At 34.1% G+C, this 23,912-nt stretch overlaps 1 long non-coding RNA gene across 6 annotated transcripts; it reads right to left on the bottom strand.

The window, feature by feature from the left end:
* Positions 1-10,942: 10,942 nt before the first annotated feature.
* Positions 10,943-17,552, bottom strand: LOC147479162 (uncharacterized). Of its 6 annotated transcripts, none has more exons than XR_015203824.1 (4): positions 16,888-17,552; positions 15,957-16,292; positions 14,593-14,675; positions 10,943-11,063 (listed from the first exon to the last, which is right to left on the bottom strand). It is a non-coding gene; the product is annotated as an uncharacterized LOC147479162 (long non-coding RNA). The 6 variants fall into 6 exon arrangements; XR_015203826.1 differs by having other exon boundaries at positions 16,173-16,292; XR_015203821.1 differs by lacking the exon at positions 16,888-17,552 and having other exon boundaries at positions 15,957-16,878.
* Positions 17,553-23,912: the final 6,360 nt, after the last annotated feature.

Genomic DNA, 23,912 nt, shown 5'->3' with positions numbered 1-23,912 from the left:
TTCGCCATAAACACTTTCTACTGAGATGCTGAATGGATAGTCTTCGCGCTATCATAATAAGGTCTTTGGATTTGATGATGAGAAGTCATCTTGTTCATGTCCGCGGATGAGCCTGGAGAAAAGATTTGGCCGATCTACATTTTTTTGTTGCATCGACACTTATGGAACATGGTGGTGTCCCTCGGTCGGCATCTCCCGAGACTCTCTTTAAAGAAGCTATCCATGTTATCAATTTGTGGTTATGAGGACAAGTCGGATTGGGGAAGGGAGGTATGCTGCCTTCAATGGCTTCATGTTTGTAGTTGATCTTGCTTAGTTCTTTCTTCATATGGAATATAAATTTATCCATGATAAAAATATTTTGGTTCTCTATGTTCACTTAAATAGTTCTACTTTTAAAGTTTCTGATAACTTCTGGACTTTGCAGATTGGATGGATCTATGGTTCTGTTACATAAGATATTCTAACAGGATTCAAAATGCATGCCCGTGGTCGGTGATCAATATACTACATGCCTCATGCCCCAGCCTTTAAAGGGGTCTACTCCTATTAATCTTTCAGATCGTCTGAATCAAGTGCTTCAGTGGGCTCTGGGTTCTGTTGAAATTCTCCTTAGTCGACATTGCCCCATATGGTATGGTTATGGTGGAAGGTTGAAATGGCTCGAGAGATTTGCATATATCAACACCACTATTTACCCTATCACAGCCATTCCTCTACTTGCTTATTGTACTTTGCCAGCTGTGTGTCTGCTCCCTAGGAAGTTCATCATTCCACAGGTAATGACGATTGTCCTCCCATATGATGTCTAGGGTCACCAGCAAGTTGAATACCCTGTTTGAATACTTAAATGCTGAGTGTAGGAACTAGTATTCATTTCCAGCTAAATTCAGATTTTTTAAAGATTTTTGGATGTCTAGGGTCACCAGCAAGATGAATACCCTGTTTGAATACTTAAATGCCGAGTGTAGGAGTTGGTATTCATTTCAAGCTAAATGTTCTGATAGATTTAGCCATGTCATGTTTTCATTTCAAATATCTTCAGCGACGTACTACTTAAGATCCGTATACTAAGAAGTCAACTTTACCTGATGAGGATTACCTTCATTTCCAATTCATTTAAAAGCGACCAAAAACTTCCAAAAACTCCAGCATTCAAGAAGTTATTGATAGCACATGCATCACATTCTTTTGGATATTATGTTGTTTAATACAGTTTAATGCTTTCCAAAGCGCTTGGGCTTGCTAACTTTAAGGAACAAATTTGAATGTCAGTATATAGGTTCCAATCGGAGATAATGTCTTTACCTATTGAGCTCTTTCTTTAATTGGGGCTTCATGATATATTTGAGTTAGATAATCCTAATGCGATTGTTGTTTGATTTTGAAATAGTATTGAATTAAGTTGGCGTGTTTTCGAGTTGTAGGAAGCGAGGGTTTTATGGGGGAGATTCTTTTTTTCCCTTTAAAAAAGTCATAAATCTCTCCATCTCCAGCATTCTGTTTTCGCAATACTCTCATGGCGAAACATTTCGGTTGGAAAGAAAATGTCTGTACATTCTCTCCCCATAAAAGCTTGAAACTACACATTTCAAGTAGTTTCTCTTTTGTAACTCTTAGCATTTCCCAGTATATCATTTTGTTTCATAGTTTCCCTTTTCAGTACCCATTTCTCTAAATTGCCCTGTTTTAAGTTATAATAGATTGCTTTTGGTTCACTTAACAGGTTCGCAATATTTCCATTATTTGATTTTTTTTTCCAAGTATGTATTTCCATTTGATAGTTTTATAAAGATATTTGTTGTGGAACTTGAATAGATTATTTATTTCTAGATCTTAATTTGGGGTTATTCTTTCAATATAGGTCATGTTCAGTTCATTTACCATTATATTGGTTGTTCATAATGTTCTTTGTATGTGCAATTGATGAGCTCGAATTTCGGTTTTGGTTACTATCAACTGAAACCTTTGCTGAAACCGTGAATTTACTTTAATGAACCTTTTAGGTTATCTGCAATCGATTGCTACAATTCTAACTTGGTAACCAGACTTTCCGTTTAATTGACCAGGTACAGTGTTTGTAAGTTTTTTGCTCATTTGTCCAAATTCACAATACTGAATTCAGAGTTTTAATTGCCCTATAATTTAATAGTTTTGTTGTGTTAGCAACTTTTTTTTTTGCTCTGTAAGTGGAATTTGTATTAACTGTATGAAAAAGTAAAAACATTACAATTTTGTTGCAGTCTCTCAATTCTACTTAGTCTTAGAGACCAAACAGTAAAGGAGGCTACCCATTTCTAAATCTAAGATAGCTCAAATGGTGATCCTCAACTATTTATAGAGAAATGGAGGCCTCCCAACAAAAGTTTCCATGACTCCTGGACCTAAAGTGGCATGCACCATGGTTAGCCATACAATTCGTTTATGTTAACAAACTCCATAAAAGTTACAGGGTTTTGAACCATTGCTGATCGAAGTCCTTAAGTAAGCGATATAGTGTTGAACAAACTTTCAAGTTATCAACATGTAGTTACCCGTTTGCAAATTATACGGCTCTTCTAATGGTATCCATTGGTAAACACTCTTCTAATGTGTTTGCATCTCTTGAAAGAGAACTTTATTTATCTTAAGTCCTTTTTCACCTTGAAGCAACTAGGACTATGAATGAATTAGACATTACTATGTTTGAATATTGAATGTAAATGGCAATGGTCAAATTAAGCAAAAAGTCTATTCATAAAAGTTACATACTATGTTTTAGTTTAGTTTCTTAATCAAGAGAAATAGTATAGTAGATGGCGTGGAAGCTTTGGAGAAGGGATATCTTATTGTGGTTTACTTATTCTCATGATGTTGTTGTTAGAGTTTATTATCGTACTAAAACACAAATATGTCAAAGGGAAATTCTGTGTTTATGTTAGATGGATGGATTTAATTTCTCATTTTGTTAAGTTCCCAAATGATGGGGTAAATTCAAGGTCCATCCATCAGTTAAGTTCCCAATGTTGTTTTGATTAGATTTGTTAATCATGTTGTTATTTTGATTTAGGGTCCTAAAAAGTTGAACAATAAAATACAGATTCGTCTCATTTTTGAAATTGCATGGATAAAGGATTCGTATTATGTGAGGTTCGAGATTCTGTTCCCATAAATAATTGAGTCTTTGAGATGGTCCATTCCAAGCTTGATGTTGGTGTGTGCTCTGTCTCTCTTTTTCGAAGGTTTACGTCTTTTTTATTGTGTGCATTATAATGTAACAAAATGAATCATTATTTGAAATCATAAAGTGAATAATTATTAGTACACTTATTGTATATCCCTATTGGTTTTATCCATGTAAAGTGAATCAGGTAAAATTTGCAGTTTGAATGTTGCTTATGAAACATTTTAAATTGGCTTTTTGAATGTCAAAAGAATTAAGTTGTGAACTTCCTTTTTTTTTTAAAAAAAAATAAAAGGAAAATTTTTATATGGCAAGTAGGTATGTATAACTATTAAGTATATGTTTTTCAAATGAAACAAATGTCTTATAAAAAATCTAGGCACATTATAACTTTAGCCTTCTGAATGACTTGAAGACTGGCACGTACTCACTATGATATAATATAATGAGTTTTACATATATCAACTCTTCAATCATAGTGTATCTTATATTCTTATGTGCTTGGACTTCTAAAAATCCTACTTTTGTGTGTGCACTTAGGTTTATATTGACACACATACTACAATTAGAATCCTATCAGTAAAATATCGTATGAAATTTAGTGTACTGGTGGGTTTGTGAATACATTCTTTTGGTGACCCTTTCTATTGAGTAAAAAATTTCCAAAATTTTGCATGTGTAGGAATCACCCTCAAGAAAGAGATAATATCTAATTGCATGACTTTTTGTGACAAGAAAACCATTTTCATTTATAGGAGATACTTTTTTTTTAGATTCATTTGAGAAATAGCTAACCATTTCCAGTGATGAACATTAACTGATGAACTGATTGTTTGCTTCCGCTATCAAAGCATGTTCCACTTCCTGCTTTAGAAATCTGACTATACTTGATAGAAGTACCACATTCCCTCACCCCTACACATATACTTGATAGAAATCTGGCTCCTTAATGGACATATGATTTTAATTAGTTTGAGCGGATATTTCTTGGGAATGAATTTGTTGTCGTAGTATTGTGAGTTTGTAGTTAGTCTTGGAGTAGTTCAATATTGTCTTTTGGATGTTCATTTTGGTTTAGGTTTTGAAAATATTGTAGTTAAATTCAGCAAAGAAATAACATTGTGTTTTTTTCGTAGATGGATTTTAGCAATGCTAAACATCAGGATTCTTGGATGTAATTTTTGTGGCTCTCTTTTGTTGTGTATTTAACTTGCAGCTATACCTATATTTGGTTGACGTCGCTATTATATTCATCAAACCAATTCACAAGGAAGCAACCAGTGTTACTGACATGCAATGGAAAGAAGGTAGTAGGGTGGGAAAAGAATAATGAAAAGGAAATGGTTGATGCCAATTTAAACAACATGCTTTGGTGGGAAAAACCCATGAGAAGACAGCCGAAGCATTTGGTTAAAATACTAACGTTGTATTGTATAGGCCTCCAGTGAGGTTTCTAATGAACATAGCAGGGTGCCATGGTTATAATTTCATGATGATTTTTTTAATTGTCAAAGTTGATTCATGGTTGACGATCATTTTGTAATCCTATAGGGTTTAATAATCAATATTTACTTATGTTGTAATTGAAAGTGTTAATATTTTTGTTGGAATCCAGTATTTTCATTTATCGGGAAAAAAAGAAAATCCAGTATTTTCCATATATGACAGGTCTACTGTGAAGAAACCCATTACTCTCAAGCCATTTTTCATATAAGGTTGGAACGTTGCCCCATTTCCTTTTGTTTCGGTTGAAAATTTTAATTTTTTTAAGTCATTAGTCTGAACTCCTAGCTTTTCCTTTTACTTGGTAATCCAAGGAAATTCACAACACCAAATGATTCAAGACTGTGCATGTACATCAAGGGGCGGGTAGGACAACAAAGCTATCAATTCCTAAGAGCTATCAATTCCTAGACTGAAACTTATGTGTACCGTGTACCAATGGCGGCCCAATGTTAATACGCAAGCACCATGTTTTGTCATCTCTTAAAAGCAAATTCAAGAGTTCGAAAGGAAAACCAGTCCTATCAATAATGTTTCTATGCAATTATGCCATGCTATCAAAAGTCAACTTTAAAAAATGGGAAGTCCTATCACAAATATGCCCAAAACAACTTCAAAACTTTCTGTTGGATTCTACCGGAGCACAAATATAAGAGGCATGGCTTAAAAACCCTCCTCCAGGAAAAAGCAATTTTACTTAGTAATATCATCTAATAGCATTAAGGATGTGCGTTCTTCATAACTTCTTCATAATCTGTTATTGTGCTCGAGCTAATCAACTATTTCTGAAAGTATTTCTTCTGAGATATAACTAGCCTTCGTTTATTCCCATGTCTTTCAATCTCCATACCCAATATCTTCTTGGCTCCACCCAAGTCTTTTATTTCAAACTCAGAGCTAAGTTAAGATTTCAAATTTTCTATCTCCACCATTCACATAAAACAAGAGATAAACAAAGTCATCACCACGAAGTCTACGAAAGTAAACACAATAATCATACTTACTTCGGGTATATTTTTTCTTCATCATGAACATATCAAAGCGTTTGTACCATTGCCTTGACGATTGCTTTAATAAACCATACAATTACATGTTTAGCTTGCACACATGATCATCTTTCTCAACAACAACAAAACCTTCTGGTTACCTCATATAGATCTCTTCCTTTAAGTCACCATGCAGGAAAGCGGTTTTCACATCAAGTTGCTCCAACTCCAAGTAAAAGTGAGCTACCAAATTCAATAACACACTGATAGAAGTATGCTTGACCACCGGTGAGAAAACCTCATTATAATCAATTCCTTCCTTTTGTGAGAAACCCTTTGCTACCACTCTTGCTTTGAACACGGTATCACCCAATTCAGGTAGGACCTCTTTCTTTCTGAACACCCATTTGCTATTGATAGCCCTTTTGCCCTTAGCCAACAAAACAAGATCCCATGTGTGATTCTAATCAAGAGATTCCATCTCTTCTTGCATAGCTACCAATCAATCTCTGTAATGTGCATCTCTAACAGCTTCTTTGAAACTATCTAGCTCATCATCTTTAATATTCAATACATATGCAACTAAATCCACTTGACCATAGTGTTTCACCGGCTTATCGTGCCCATACTTGTGGACTTCCTTAACTTGTCTCTTTGGCTTAGTGCTAGCCAACTCGATCAAGTTGTGGATGTTTATGCTCTTCTTTCAGTTGCTGTGTGGTTCCATGATCTTGGACATCATCATAAACCAACCAATCGTCTGGCGTCTGCTGCATCAGATAACTCAAGCTTAGTAGCCTGAGTTTCCATAGAATCACCACTCTACCCAACTTTCTCTAGCTTGCTAAAAGATAGCACCAAAGTCTCGTCAAAGGTAACATCTCTGCTGACCAGGAACTTGTTGTCTTCAAAACACCACAATCTGTATCCCTTTACCCCATTTGTGAAGCCCAAGAATATTGCATTCTTAGCTCTAGGATCAAGCTTGTTTTTCCTCACATGGTAGTAAGTTATAGATCCAAACACTCACAAAATACTGTAATTAGTAGGTCTCTCTGACCACACCTCATAAGGTGCCGGTCTTGCAATCTATTACCAGAACTGGTGACCTATTATACAGGTAACATGCCACGGATACTACATTTGCCCAATACTCTTTGCCAAGACTAGCATTAGATAACCGACATCTCGCACTTTCAAGCAATGTTCTATTCATCCTTTCTGCCATCCTATTCTGCTGAGACGTGCCTCTGACTGTCCAGTGTTTAACAATACCATGTTGTGCACAAAATTTTTGGAAGAGATCATTAGTATACTCAATACCATTGTCAGACCTCAAATTCTTCACCTTCCTTTATGTGCGATTCTCAACCCTTGCTTTTCACTTATTAAATATCTCAAACACTTCATCTTTGGTTTTCATCATATACACCCACACATAGCGAGTATGCTTATCAATGAATGAGACATAATAACGGTTACCTCCTTTAGAAGCCACTCTGGAGAGTCCACAAACATTCATATGCACATAATCAAGGATGCTCATTGTCTTGTGCTTGCTTGAACTAAACTTGAATCTACACTGCTTCCCATAGACGCAACGCTCACAGACATGTTTGGCTTCTTCAAGTTTTTCAAGAACACTCGCTTGCACAACTCAGACAAACCCCATTCACTCATATGCCCTAAACATATATGACACACCTTAGTGCACTCGGAATCATCACTACATGTACCAACTGCTACATTGTCTGTCACCATACTACCCATCAAAGTATATAAAGTTTCATGTCTTTGGCCCTTCATAAAAACTAAATAGCCACTAACAATCTTTAGGACTCCACCTTCTCCCACAAACTTGTGAATCCAAGGTACCAAGAGAAATAAGGTTTTTCTTTACCTCAGGAACATGTCTCACATCATTTAGAGTCCTCACAATACTGTCATGCATCTTGACCCGTATAGTTCCAATCCTAACAGTCTTACAAGTATAGTCATTACCCATCAAAATAGAACCGCCATCAATGCTCTTATAAGAAGTAAACCACTTTCTATTAGAATACATATGGTAAGAACACCCAGAGTCAAGAATCTACCTTTCGGCCATATAGTCTTGTGTGAACACACAAAGACTCACATCTTCTACTTCAGAGCCTGAAGCATAACTTGCCTCAACTTGAGTCTTACCTTTCTTCTTATCATCTTTCTTGTCACTTTTCTTCAGGTGAGGACAATTATTTGCATAATATCCCTTTTCATTGCAATTGTAGCACTTTACATGTTTCAACGGCTTCTTTGACTTGGACCTAAACCTCTCATTGCTTGTGGAGGCCTTTTCATATGACCTTCCTCTTGCCACTAACCCTTGTGCATTATCAATACTATTCTCTACTCGTGTCTTCTTCATCAACTCATAAGAAAGAAGTCCACTTTGAACTTCACCAAGATCAACATCTTCTCTGTTCATAAAGGTAGTCATTAAATGCTTATAACTTTCAGGCAAAGAGAATATTAAACATGTCACTTGATCCTTGTCATCCATCTTAATGCCAACATTCAAATAATCCAAGAGGCGTCGACCGAACTCAGTAACGTGCTCATGCATCGTTGAACCATCCACCATCATATACATATAAAGATGTTTCTTAAGGTATATTTTGTTCGTTATGCTCTTGGTCATATACAACGACTCTAACTTGAGCCAAATACCGGCGGCGGTATTTTCTCTCATCACATTATACATGACCTCATTCGCAAGACACAACCGGATTGACGAGCATTCTTAGAGATCGAACTCTTCCTAATCATCATCGGTCATCGTCGCCGACTTAGCTTTAATCCCTTTCAAAGCCTTATGCAAACCTTGTTGGATAAGGATGTCCTTAACTTGGGCTTACCAAATTCCATAGTTGTTTTTCCCATTAAACTTCTCTACTTCAAACCTTGTATTTGATATCTTGGGAGCCATTTCCACAAATCACACAAAGCAACTCACAAGAAAAAATCACTTGGGAATTTTATTAAACACATTGCCTTCACAAATTTTGAGCATTATGATTTTTACCCAAAACTCAAAATCCTAGGTCGTAAACCTCGCTCTGATACCAATTGTTGTGCACAAATGCGAAAGCTAACAACAACAACTAGATCAATCACCAAAGGAGTGATCTTTCACACAAGACAAGGTTCCAAACAAATACTCAAGCAACAACATAATCACCACAAAAGCATAAACAAATATAAACTAGTGTAGAGAATATGTAAAGAACACTCACACACAAGACGATGATATATTGTGGTTCGGCAATGTGCCTACATCTACACGACACGTTCAATGATTTACTAGGTGAAACAAGATAGAGGATTACAAAGAGGAGCTCTCACTTCTTCACTAAGAATCAACACTCACACTCACAAAGAATGTTCTCACTCAAATCTCTCTTTTTGTTCTATGTTAAGTTCTCACTAATTTTTCACAAAGAAAAAATTAGTTAGGTTAAAACTCAAACTCTTCTTTTATAGTTGACAAATTTCATGGTCGAAATTCTTTTTTTCCGAAATATAAGCAAAAAATCAAGTGCAAAGAAGGATTTCCAACAAATCATTTCAACCTTGTTGGGCAATAATGATATGTCCAACAAGTCATTTCAACCTGGATTCGGTTATTTATGGTACTCGTTATTGGCACCTTCCATTTTGTGTTGGGCTGACTAAAATAAAAAATTATTGCAAGTTTGCCATTACTCTAACAAACATATTTTGTGTTGGGCCGACTACATTAAGGAGTAAGTTGTTGCAACCTCTTATTGCCCTTACCTTCAAAGACTCAACAAATGGAGCACCACAGATAGTGTACGGTTTGGGTGACAGACAATAGAGTTTCTTCCCATAAGTCCTTAGAGAGAACACCAAACAAAACGCACAATCTTAGTTGTTCAAACTTCGAACACCTCAATTCCTCTCAACTCTCAATAAAACAACAACAATCGATTGAGGGGTTACAAGTCTTTCGATCAATAAATCGAGATTAGACACAAAAAAGAACACAAAATCATCGTTATGAAACTGCTTGTCAGGAATTACGTAGTTTGGTAAAACTTAACCTTTGCTGATACAAATCCATTTTGAGTTTCATTTTGACTATTTAAAGTACATATCCATAGTGTCAAATGTCTCAAAAATGAAGGACATCGGCTCAGGTGCAAATTCATTTTTCTCACAACAGCAATCCAATGAATATTTCCAACAAAAATGGGGTTCATGATTCTAACTCAAGACAACCCATATTCGATAAAGATGATGATCATGATTAATATATACAAGTAAAAGCAAACATCTTAATAATCTTAATAGTTATGATTTCATACAATTTAATAAAGCATTGATAGAAGGCAGTTCATAAGAAAACTTATTATATTTTACCATACAAAGATCAAAATAAAATGCCAAAATTAAAAGATGGATCATATTCAAATTAAAGGATATAAAAAAAAAGACGGGGAAGACATACCCACTAGCTTGGCTTGTATATTCTTGCTGCTTCCTGACTCCGCTATTAGATAGAAACTAGATTTTTGGACACGTTCAACGAACGGAGACCATTTTTATAAATTTAATTATTATGTATCAAAAATATTAGTTTCAAAATATATTGAAACTCATACAGTAAATTCATTTAGGTATATCTATATGAGCATGAAACTCAAGGAAGGTGGGTTCACGCAATGGAATGGTCTGGTCAAAAAGATTTTTTTGGCCAATTGGATCATTTACAGACACCTGACTCTCAGAAGTTTCTCTTTGCTTATATGCTTGACCTTACAAATTCTATCGGGTTGTACTTTATTTCATTGTTTTTTTTTCGAGTTCAGCTACAGTTTGTAGCCCTATCTTCTTTCCCTAACAATTCACTGAACGCTGTTATTATTTAATTTAAGTACATCAATTTTGAAGAAAAAAAAAACTTGAACAGGTTCTGGTTTTTGAATTAAAATGCAAATTAGGGAAAAACTGAGAGTGCCGGTGCCGGTGTAGGTGTGTATACGTTTTAGTCAAAAGGAGTGACCTTGCCTTATGAAATCTACCGTCAATAATAATTAGCACAATACTTATTATATAACATTCTCAACCCTAAATTTATGAGTCCCTCATATTGGTTCTTTATACAAAATTAGAAATCAACCCTAAATTTATGAAATCATATTGGTTCTTCATATGAGTCCAAGTACATAATACTTGTATTTAAGTAAACTCTAATGAAGGATTGTTTAAAAAAAAATAAATAAATAAAAAAAAAATAAAATCATCTTGACTGGTTCTAAGCTTTTAAAATTCATGCCTACGAATCAGTGTGACTCTTCAGGAGAACTCGTTAACAACATCAAGTCATCAACGACATCCATCCCTTTGACCTGTATTCCAAAAATAATCTAAATATATAAACATGACAAAAAATTTAAAAAGAAAGAAAAAAGCAATGATGAATATAATTGGGTAACCAAAATAATTATATTTGCAAACAAAAAACATATAGCAAATTAGTAAAACAATCATTCAACTCTATTATATAAGATACCAAATTTTTTTGCTAAGAACATGGCAAAGATAAAAACATTAGGGTAGCTCAATTGGGGGTGGGGAAGGGGCTTACCAAATAAATTAAAAACTAAGGTAGCTCAAATGGGGGAATATGCAACTAATGTGATTCCTCCGAGCTCATTTGGTTACATGGCTACAATTGTATATGAAATTGGTTCCTTCAAGAGTCTCTACTGATATTCCCAATCAATTAAAGTGTAAGCAATATTATTTCCAAATGTCATCTTTTGTCCTTCATCATTTCACTTCATAGCGTATCCATTTTACAACTTACCACGTCCTTCAAATGTATTCTTAAGTCCTTCATATGATCTAGTATTATCATATCCAAGAGATATAAGACATCTAACAAAATCTTCAAACTCTATATATTCATTGTTTCTTCTTGCAAATAGTAGAGATCCTCTTATCCTTACAGTTTGCACCATCCATATTTCCTAAACGAAACTTTAAAACAAAAGAATGGCAAAATGAACTCACATATGGAAATGTAAGCAAAAGAGAGTGCCTCATTAGCACTTTCTTTCACAATTCCATGAGTATCTTTTATGCAGAGACTAACCAAAAGTCCTCTTTGTTTGGGCAAAAACGGTAAGGTCTATTATCCTAATTTGTGATTGTAGCTATATTGAGTATTGATTTCTGCTCTTTAGCAATATAAAAACGGGTATGCACCTCCATTTGGTACAAAAATTGTTGTTAGAAACTAATACATTAAAATAATAAGTTGCAAAATAAAAATCATCTTAGCAGCCTAATAGAAATATTAATTGCACATTAGTGGATATAAAGATAGCCTGTTAAATAGGGATGAGACATGGGGGTTTTTTTTTTTTAAATGTATGAAAACATAACTATCCTTAACATCTTTGTTTTAGTCGACAATTGTGTATTCTTAAATTCAAGTTCAGGCGTCCACTCCAAGTGTAAGGTGTCCACCTTAGATAATAACTCATACCAGAAACAATAACTTGCTTCAATAATTTGTCGTGTCTAGTGCTTAATCAAACTTACAAATGTAAAACTATCATAGGAAAAGTCAATCAAGTTGGCTGAACAACCGGTTGTATTGTGGAGGAGTTGGCTTGTACTAATTTATGTAGTCTTTGGCTTACTGAAATAAATAAAAAAGGGATTAATTATGGATAGGACCTTGGTGGATTTGAACCACCATCTCAAGAGATGTATTTACACACTCAAGTGCTCTTCCATTGAACTAAAGATCCACTTTTAAGACACTTTCGGAAGCATAATATGCAAGATAACAAACTTAAAACAAAGGCACCACCCACTTTTAATTCATGACAACAAACCAAAACAATATAAATTGAACAATTTTCTCTTATCATGAAACCATTTCTTATTTAAACTAAGTAACCAACATCTTGTAAGAAACGTGTATGGTAACCGTTTCTTATTTCCTATGAGTTATGCATTTCAACCATTTCCTAAACCCTTAATAAGACACGACAAACATAACTCGTAACCTCAAATGAGAGTGGCGGTGACTTAAGGCCTCCATAACCCTCATATCACTACACCAAACACTTAAAACAAAGAAGTGCTAAATATATCAAGATTAATAGTGCCCAAAAAATTTGTTTAAGATGATATAATAATGTAGGCTGACCTGCATCAGGATGATCGAAATCAAGAGAGAGTAGCAGTACTTTGACTAAAGTGGTTCGTCAACTAAAATCAATACCCTTTTACACCTAATTGGATAAGGATTTGCAGCGGTGATCCCCAAATCAATTCATCTAAGAAACATAGACTTAGTGACTGCTAATTAGTGAACAACTCACATTTAAAAAAAGAAGTGAGATGACTTAATACCAAATAGATGGACTCATTATACAAAGCAATATACGGGAGACGTCGCTATGTTTATAGCCGAATCAACATCACTTAAAGTCGAAATCAAGAACACTTAAAAAGCCATGAAAGTAAAAATCAAGAGATTACAAAGATACCACCGAACCCTTACATATATATAAAACTAAAAGTACTTTCAAACCAATTACTTGGGATACAGTTTTGGTACTTTCTTCCCCCACCATTATTGAAAAACAAATGCCCTTTAACAAAAGTCACATCCTCTTGGAATACTTTCTAGTAAGAGACAGTGATGAATGATAAATATCTCACATCTCTTGCAATCAGTTTCAGCAAAAGCTTGTAGATTTTTTTTTTCTTTTAAAAAAGGTTCCCTGTACTCATACTAGGTAAAACTGACTCTTTCTATTTTACTCTTTGTACTCATATTTGCCTAAAATGCAAAGAATAAAAAATTGTGAAAGCTTGATATGAATAATAACATGAACAACCTCACAAAACACAAAATGAAGCCAATACCATATACCTGCATAAATTTGTATTGCCATTTCACCTTCTTTATCTCTCACCAAATCAAACTTGAATTCGGCAAAGCCAGCAAGAAAACCTGATCAATTCCTCGCAATAAAACCAAACATTGTATTGTTAATTTGAAAATGAACAATCAAATTCAAAAATTTGTCTTAACGTATGATTAATTACTGTGAAAATGACAACAAATACTTTGGATTTCCACGACCAATAGATATCTGGTGTATTGATGTTAGAATTTTGAATGGTAAACAAATTATGTTAGGGGGATTTCAACTTTGACTTCTACGCTATGGATACTTGGTATACAAAATTAAGGAAATTTGTAGGCCAAAATAAAGTAAAAATGAGATGTTATGCAGGAATTAATGTTATCTAGCGTTTGAAAGAATGCATGCTAGAGAGATAGATGAGTGAACATCACCCTTTCACAGTGAACTTATATGTATTTTTACCGTCTAAGGGAGCCATTTAACAAAACTTTAAGTCGTCAAAAAACAAAAAGAAGTAATACTATGATAGTAGTATTATTACAATAATCCCCGTGTTTAGGTAGAACCAATGGCTATGGAGGGATTGGAGACATGCCCAAAATCTCCTTGGAAGGTAGATCATATTAGGAGTCCAATAAACAATTTTCCTAATTCCAAATCCAAGCAATTAGCAAACTAATCCATTTTCATTGCCAACCCAATGTAAAAGTTATATGTGCCTAATAGAATGTAAAGATGGCAACTTGCAGAGTTCTTTTGAGATGTGGATAAGAATAGAAAGAACTTTACTTGAGAGTCATTAGACCCCAAAGAATAGGGTAGAGGATCTTAAGAATTGCTTCAAACCACGCACGGGGAGTGCCCACTGGTATATCATATAACAGTCAAGCTGATAAACAACACCGAAAAAGAATTACACTAATCCAAAAAAAAAAAAAAATGCACGTAAAACTACATACAGTTACTGGCAAAAAATAATTACCTTATCATTACACAATTGTCACCTTTGAGCCTTTGTGTAGTGAGCTAACATCCAGGAAATCAATATATCTTCAACCTTCAAACCTAGAATTCAACAAAAGAATTATAGTAAATACATTTTTAGTAAGTCAATACTTCAAATAAATAAGGATTTCAACCATTGTCATACACTATGGCATAGTAGCTTTGAAAAACATATAACAAATATAAAGTAAGATGGTAGAGGTTTTCAAGTTGTCCAATGCCTTCACCAAAGAAACAAATATAAATAATAAGTAGTTCATAACAAAATTAAATATATACAAACAATGGCAGTACCTATAACATCTATGTGGATTGTGAATTTAATATAAAGAACTCAGTCTGAGGCCTTAGGCAATCTTAAGCTATTATTATCTGGGGAAAAAAAAGAAAACCTTAAGCTATGCCTAGCTGGTCTTCTCATTCCATGCAATCCCATTAAACTCATTTTACCATATTTTGGCTTTATTTCTTCAATATACTCCATAACATCTTAAAACAAATACAATCATAATTTAAAATTGTTAAATCTCTAAGTTTATACTGAATATGGTCAAACATAATAAGAATGTAGAAACATAAATGTTACTAGACGTATAGGTCAAGTTGGCCCTGGTTTAAATAAAAGATCATTTGAAGCCTAAACAAATTTATGGTAGAGATTTTGAACTTCATTTACATCTGGAAAACCAAATTCCATTGCTATTACACAATACACTGAAATACACATAGAAAGGGAATATCTCACTACACAAAAGGTTGTAGGAAATTACATCAATTGTTAGGCTCAAGATTATCTGAGACCCTAACATAATAGTGCTCTAAACGTAATAGTAGTAATTACTGTAAAACCAAACTAAGGAGGTGTTTGTTTTTTGCTTTTTGCAAGTGCTTACTACGTATTCTTTGGGTGTTTGTTTTTCAGTTATTTATAAGTGGTAGACCTTTTTTTTTTTTTTTTTTTTTGCTACTTATAAGTACCAAAAGTGAAAGTAGGCTGGACTTGTTAAAATTAGTTGTAAAAAAAAGTCATATTTTCTTCCAAATTAAATTGTAATAGTCTGAGCATGGCATCATACTCCATTCATTTCCATCTTCCATAAATTAACTTCATTATTTATAACCTGGATATATAGCATCTAAGAGTCTCATCTATATCACGTGCTAATAAATATGCTCATCCTTGCAGATTTCAATGTAGAGGTGTACCAATAAAGGCAGTGAAATACCAAGCAATGACAATAAAATTATACAATTATATAAACACACAGAACAATGGATTCTAGTGGATTAATTTGATCTTCATAATTTTAAATTTAATTCTAGTGGATTAACGGTACATACCTCAGGATATATATCATTATTTGGTCGTAATTCAATACAGATTCGGTGTTCATAGCCCATTGGATTTCACACCTGCAATTGTCAGCACACCTGCAAGCAAGTGTTAAGTCTTAATATCCAAGTGTCGGCTTAAAATCCAAAAATCTATATACCCAATATAATATGGCTGGGCAAAGTCACTCCACTAACACCAACATAAAAATCCCAGTAAATTACCTAAAACTGGAGTAGAGGTCTTGGCTGGTACACCATCTTTGCTGCAAGAGTGACTGGACAGCTCAATCCGAACTTTTTAAAAGATCTCAACATCACACCCACGCCAAATTGTGGTCTTGTCTGAAAGTCCAAAAGTGTTTAACCAAAGTGGAGGAGAGATCAAAGGCAGACGAAGTTGTTCAAGTTTACAGACTATAGTGTTAACGTAATTATTAGAGAACAAACACATATATACTGATTTTATATTGAAACTCAAAGCATTCATTTAAAAGCTTTAGAAAATGATAATACTAAACTAAGCTATCACACTCTGAGTTTTTAACAAACATGTTGGCATACTTGATGGGACTATGCGGAGGGTATGACATGTGAGTCGGAGAAGAGTTAACATAACTCCCTTATAAAAGCTTTCGTACATTTTTTTATCAAAATAAATATCTAGTTCAGGGGGTTTATGGGAGGTCTCATTATCACGTACGTACTCCAATGACCTCAAAAGCTAACTCTATTCTTCGTTGAACTCCAATAAGTGCATGAAAATTCCATAAAGGATTAATATAGTAGATAACAGTCGACAACCAACCCTTGACTTCCATATACTGAGAGTCATAGTTTTATGTTATGTTGTCCCTTACTGCTTACTCCCTTCTACATACCTAATTGAATTGTTACAAACTAAATGAAAACTAAAAGTAAACAAAGGTAATCAACTTACCTTCTCACAAAGCTCTGTGAGGTAGGATGTATAATGCTTGGCCTTAGTCTTGACTGCTTCTACAATTAGTTTTGTGCAATCCCGCATTAGATTTGAGGAGGCGTGTCATCATGTATTAAAAGGATTCAAACGGATAATTAGATTCACATAATAGGCGTATAGCTAAAGTTAATACTTAATAGTGAAAGTGATTAGTGGAAAAAAAAAATAGTGAAAGTTTAGTTCATAGTCGTGGTAAGACCCACCTGAATTTTCTAGTGAGGCGGTTTAGTTTAGGTCAAATTTATCTCTAAAATGGCCTCTTTTCAATAAGTAGTGGTGTAAACCGTATCTATTTATCTCTTAACACAAACGGGTAGTTAGATAATCATGCTAAATTGGATAGTATGGGATTGTTCTTACTGTAAATAGATATGCTTCATATGTGTCAAGATTTTCTTCGTATAGATATGCCTCTTCTAGCGAGGTTTCGATAAAGGCACTTCACAATTAGATACACAATGTTATCTATTCAATCCTATCACTTTGGAAATAATTCATCTACCAATATTAGTAGATAATACATTTGATGTCGGTCTTATGACTTATCCCCCAACTAATCCTAAGTATACTTTTGTTGGCCTAGCTTGTGTTTCAGTTACAATGTCTGCTTTTAAAGTTATATGGACCCATATACTATGAATGGCAATTTAACGTTGTCTGACCTTAACCTAATTCAATAACTTAACCTATTAGTCATGAATCTATGAGACCATTCGTTGATAGTAAATTCAAGTTGTTTCCAAAGTTTGCCTTCACTAAAAATTAGCCATAAACCGAGAGGAAAGTAGTAGTATGTAGATGTGCATCCACTATAGTTACTAAATACTACCATTTACATAAGTGCATGGGATAAAAAAACACTTACATAAACTTTAGAAAGTGAAAAAATTTCTGAGATCTTGAGTCGCGTGAGTAACCTATCACAGAAAAATAGGAAGAACACATTAGAATGCTAATTCTGGGTAGCCATACTACTTTGATACATAGGTATAAAGACATATATAGACGCACAAAGAAAAGTGGAAATTTGAAAGGTATAAATCATGTCATCTAATAATTTCTAATAATGCATATAATAACTATTATGCGATAAGGAGCACGAATCTTCATTGAGTTGCACAAACAAACAAAGCAGCCATTTGTTTGCACAAAAGAAAAAATATATAACTCTAGAGATTTAGCAATTGAAAGTTGAAACAGGAAAAAAGGCAAAAAAAGTGAAGAGATTAATACTAAATATGGAACTTTTAGGGATTTTGAGGGACTCTTTCTTGAGTGCACTGGTTATGGGAGGCTTATTATTTTCTAAGGATATTATACAACATAGAGCCAAAGTATATAAGTCAACAAAAATAGTGTAATTGATACTCGAATTATATAAGAAAATCACATTATATCAAAAGGTTTGAAAAACATAAATCTCTTCATATACCAAAATGAGTTGAAGTGTTGAACAATTCTACTGATAATAACTTTGAATAATGTTAGATACCATTTTGATTTGATAAGAATTCAGCCAACTTTATTGAAATTGTTTCATCTCTTAGAAAGAAAGCAAGAAGCGATCAACAGAATAATATTGGATGAGCAAGAAATTAAAAAACACAACGAAGCGGAAAAAATTTGAATAAGTAGGGTAGTGTTGAACTATTTAATTAGCACAAAGAGTGTCTGGAAAAATTATTCACCTTAACAAATTGCAGAAACATAACCAAAAAAATAAAGAAATTACTACAAAAATTTTAACCAACCAAAGAAATAAAGACAGTGAAAACTATATGGACAATGGTAAAAAGGACAAATAGAAGGAACAAACCTGATGTGAAGAAGATTATATAGAAGAGAGACAATAGATTAGCCGAGAATCTCTAGTGTTGTAATTTTAGGCCCAGGGTTTTTGGTTTTGTTTTTTTCAGTGAATAGTCAACTCCGGCAGATGAAACTCAAGAGCATGTATTGGACTTAACATAGTTGGACAATGGCATTGAGAAAATTTATGAAGATCTAGGCAGAGAGGTCAAAGAAAATGAAGTGCTTGGAAAAGAGGGAATAAAATCTATGGTGGAAAGTAGATTTCAATGTAGTTTGGTCATTCAAGACTTATCAATGGAACAAATTTGTGACATCCTTACTATTTTAGATATGAACCACAATCTTACGGAAACGCCAAAACTAGATGAAGAATTCTCTGAGTTTTCAAGATCATGTGAAGAACCACCATCCAACCATCACCATCCCAATTTAACACCTCTTGAAATCTAACCTCTATTCATAAAAAATCCACCAATTTCTGAGGACAGTACCACGAAACCATTTCAAAGAAACCTCAAATTCGCACTTAAGCCAATTGCCTTTGATCTCCTTCATAATTTTCTCAACCTTCCCAGTAAGGAGACTTTGCCCGACCTACATACTTACGAGCTGATCATTCCAGTTGATGAGAACCCCGCTTTGATTGAAGTGCCAGAAAAAGAGGAAACAAAATCTATGGTGGAATGTGGATCCCAATCTAGCATGGTCATTGTAGACTTAACGATGGACAAAATCGATGATTTTCTTAAAGATGTTGACATTGACCCTGATTTTGTAGATACACCCAAGCTAGATGAAGAGTTCTTGGAGTTCTTGAAAGCATGAGATGATGAACCCATCATTCAAGTGGTTCAAAAGCCTAGTATGTCATATTTCGCATCATCTGAGCTTCCTGAAGAACATCCACCACCAACCTCACACTCTTTTGGACAATTCAAACATGACGGGTTATTGTATAAGTTCCATGATAGGTTGCATAAACTTTCTCTTATTATTTTACATCTTACACTCCAAATGCATCATTTCATTCTGTTTGGGGGTGTATGCTTTTACATGTTTTTCTATAAAGATCCCCAACTGTTTAGGCTATTAGTATATAGTTAACATCATATTATCCATCATATGCATAGTCTTGGGGAATCTGACTTAAAACAACCCCACATATAGTCTTGACTATAAAAGACACATCGTGTTTTCTCGATGCATTCCATGGGAGTGCATCCTTAAGGTAACCAGACCACTCCACTTAGAGTGTGTGGTTGTAAGTGCTGGAACCTTAGTCCACGTATATCTCGCATATTCTTTGTAAAACACTTTTTACTCATTGTTTGAGTATGTGTAATCCTATGGAGCGAGTATACAATTTTCATTTTTTATTTTACATTTCTTTTTCAAAATAGTTGTTTTTCTCCGTTCTCATAATAAAAGGTTCTCGATACATCAATAGTCATGTGATTTTTCAAAAATAAAAACAAAACGGGCAATGGATTTCATATAGACCAACCCTTAGAAGTACGCAATCTCCATTCTTTTAAGGGTAGTTTGAGGATCAGTTATGTGTTACTAAGGGTCGCCCATATCACCATGCACTTTCTGTCTCAGCTTAACCCACATAGATACAAATTGTCCCTTGCGCACCAACATACCATCAAGAAGTCTGTGTTTTCAATATACCAAATGCACCATGGAGGCAATACCCAAAGCCACAAACCCAACCACCTCCAGGGTTCGTCAGCCATCAAATACATTTAGACAAGGACAAGGTACCTACAATAATCAGAATAGAGCATGCATTGGTTCTATCCCATTTTAACCAAAACCACCAAAATCCACCAAAGAGACCTAGTTCCACCATCCACTAGTGTCTAATAAGATAAACCTTCCTATTACATCTTGCGCAGTAAATCTCCCAACACGCACATACCTGAAGCCACAGTCTAACTGGATTGGGTTCAATAAAAAGCCGATACGAAAGTTGCCTAAGATCACCTGTTATGGTTTATTTTCAAAATTCATATTTAGAAATCACGGCTTTTGAGTAGAGTATCTTAAAACATCTCTCCATAGTTTTCAAAAACTAGAGGATATAAAATTGAAAACTATACGCCCTGGAGTAACCAAAATGATACCAGATCAACGTATAATTCTATCTTCTTGTTAAAACCTCTATATGGTTAGAGATACCTTTAGATTGAGAAAAAACAATTATTCTTAAAACACACACACATACATTTCATATGTGTATGTATAGATAGTTGTTTACATACTTTACGTTTCGTGGTGTAATAATAATCATGAATGCATGTTAGATTTAATGCATTTCACATATGTTTTCAAAAATATAAAAACCCAAAAAGATTTTATATTATAATAAATATCCTTAGTATAATAAACCATGTATTTATCGTTCTATATCAAACAACCCACGCCCCAAACTTATTTCGGGGTGGCGTATTTTCATCATGAAGAACAGAATACAGGTGTATCGCCATTTTTGCTCATGTTCTATGATAATCTCTTTTCTTATCTCTTCATACTTTGAGGACAAACATAGTTCTATCATAGAGTTAGTATAGTAACATTTTGCAAAAACTAGGCATTTTCTATATAGTATATAATAGTATATTTCTTCTTTTCTAAAAAAAAAAATCGAAAAAGACCAAAAATATTTTTCCGTTTAGTATTAAAACGTCTTGTTTCCTTTTTCTATGATGAATAAAAAGTTTAGAAGTCTCATTATAGCAATAGAGTAAGGACTTGTTCTTCGTACTTAGAATAATATACATACAATAGTTTCTTAATCTTTTCATGAATGGCATGCATTAGTATTTGTTTGTATATAGCAGTGAGTTTCCAAAGCCAAGGTTAGAACAATTAAGTTCAATATCCTGTGAGAATCTAGTCAAAAGCCTCATTTAAATGATTATTGAGTGATGACACAAAGGATGTCCAGATAGAAAGGCCACATGTCTACCTGCTTGATCACCACGCCATATCTTATAAGGAAATTTAGGCCCTTTTTGGATCGATATAGCCAAATAAACGTTAAAAATTCAAAAAGATAGTTTTCATCTAGTTACCCCTTTTGAGCCTTCACCTTTTCTAAAAGCTTTTTTATTCTTCAGCAATAATTCCTAACCTATCGCAACACATAATAAAAGGCTTACCGAGCTGATGAGTTGAAAACTAGATGGATATCAAAAAAAGAGAAGAGAAGACCTTGTACAAAAACAGAACAGTTATTTGCTTAAAAAAAAAAGAAAAAGAAAAGAAAGAAAAGAAAAGAAAGACCCATCCAAAACCAAAACTCCAAAAATCCAAAGGAGTCACAAAAAAATTAAATCTCCCAAAAGTTTAAAATAAAAAAGAGACGATATCAAAAACAAAAAGAATCAAAAGCAAAGTTAGAACTCCCAAAATTCAAAACCATATGGAGTCACAAAGCCAAAAGGCTAAAAGAATGTATCACAATTCGGAAGCAAAAGAACAAAACGAGGTTCTTCTCTGGTTACAAGTATCTTGAAAACCTAGTTTATCGACTTATCAGATTTTGTTTTTCCCTTTCTTTTTCTTTCTAAACCATCATCCTAGCCCCGTAACTCCTAATGAAAGACCTCTAGCTCGATTAGGAATATGATGGTGTAATAGTAAGTGGCAAGCGTGATCAATCGACCCCAGTTCCTTTGGACGTCATTTGAGTTGAAAGGAATGTAAGTGCCCGCTGCACTTGAGAGAATGAACCTTGAGTGAATCTATCAGAGAGTTGTGATTGCAACACACCCCTGTGAGAACCTACCTTAAGGAAACTCTCCAAAAGCCTCGGAAACAACTCTACTTTTGCATTTCATTGCTCATGTTTTGTACAATTATCTTTAGATGCTTAAATTACTGAACATATGTTAGTCTAAGTTCAAAGGAGCTTGTCCTTATTCCTCGCTAATGAGATGTATGAACTTCTGAGAATAAATAAGGAAACAAGACCCTTTGTACTAAATAGAAGAAGTTTGTGAGTACCTTCACTGGAAAACTCTCACGAGGCTTAAAGCTCATCCACTAGGGAATTCCTAGTGGTTTAAGGCCTTGTTACATATGGTCAATGCAATCGCACTCTGCGAAACGAGATTAGTATAATTGATAATAAATTACTAATTTGTGATCTTAGTTTTTTCTCTTATCTTTGCTTGAGGACAAGCAAGATGCTATATACAAAGAACAAGCTATGAGTTGTCTTTTCCCAAATATGCATTTTATTACCCGTATATTGCTGCATTACAGTCCCTCTTACGCTTAACGAAAAGACAACTCATAGCTTTTACTTCCTTCTTCAGGTTAATGAGTATTTCAGACCACTTATCATAAACGCAGCTTCTTAGCACCAAAAGGAGCTTTAATCACACTTATTATGAAGACCAGTAGCTGTTATGGAAAAGTACTGAAAAAGTCAAAGTCAATGGTCAAAGTCAACAGTCAACAGTCAAAGTCCTAAAATCAGAAGACCAATGATGGAGGCCCTTATATCAAATTATGAAGGCTTATCCCTAACCCTACCTAGGTTAAAAAGGCACCAAAAAGCAAAAGTGAAAGGGTGAGGTGTCTAGTTTGTAATGGAGAAGGGCAAATCTATAAATGGCAAAAGTATGGGTATATAAACAAAAAGCAAGGGAAAGAGAACTCATCCATTGTCTTAGGATCCAAACCATTTGGTTTGTTTATTTTTCTTGTCTTGTTTTTCAATTCATGTTTTTAATTTCTTGTTGTTTTAATTTATTTCAATCAACTTGTTATTTCCTTTTCTTTATTTCAATCAACTTTGTTACTTGTTTTTTGTTTTCATCTTCAATCTTGTTTGTTGCTTTCATTTCAATGTTTTAATCAATCTTCTTTTCATGTTTTCAAGTCATTTCAATCAAACAATCAAAGGTCTCAACTTCATTAGCATAGAACCATTCTAATCCTACAAGAGTCTACCTTTCTTCTTCATATCTCCCTCACTCAACTCCAAACAATTTAGGATGAACCTCAACTCTTAATATAACTCTTTTGAAGTATACTCACTATAATATTAAAGCTTCAAATACCTATATGATCCATCTATGAATATGGCTACTACAGTTAACTCGATGACATACAATACGTCGAGATTGTATCAATTTAATGACTAACGGCTATTG

This window comes from Coptis chinensis, chromosome 8 (genome assembly GCF_015680905.1).
Source record: "Coptis chinensis isolate HL-2020 chromosome 8, ASM1568090v1, whole genome shotgun sequence".
Lineage (NCBI taxonomy): Eukaryota > Viridiplantae > Streptophyta > Magnoliopsida > Ranunculales > Ranunculaceae > Coptis > Coptis chinensis.
Note: the sequence above shows the minus strand (reverse complement) of the source record. Positions and strands in the feature narration are given on the sequence as shown.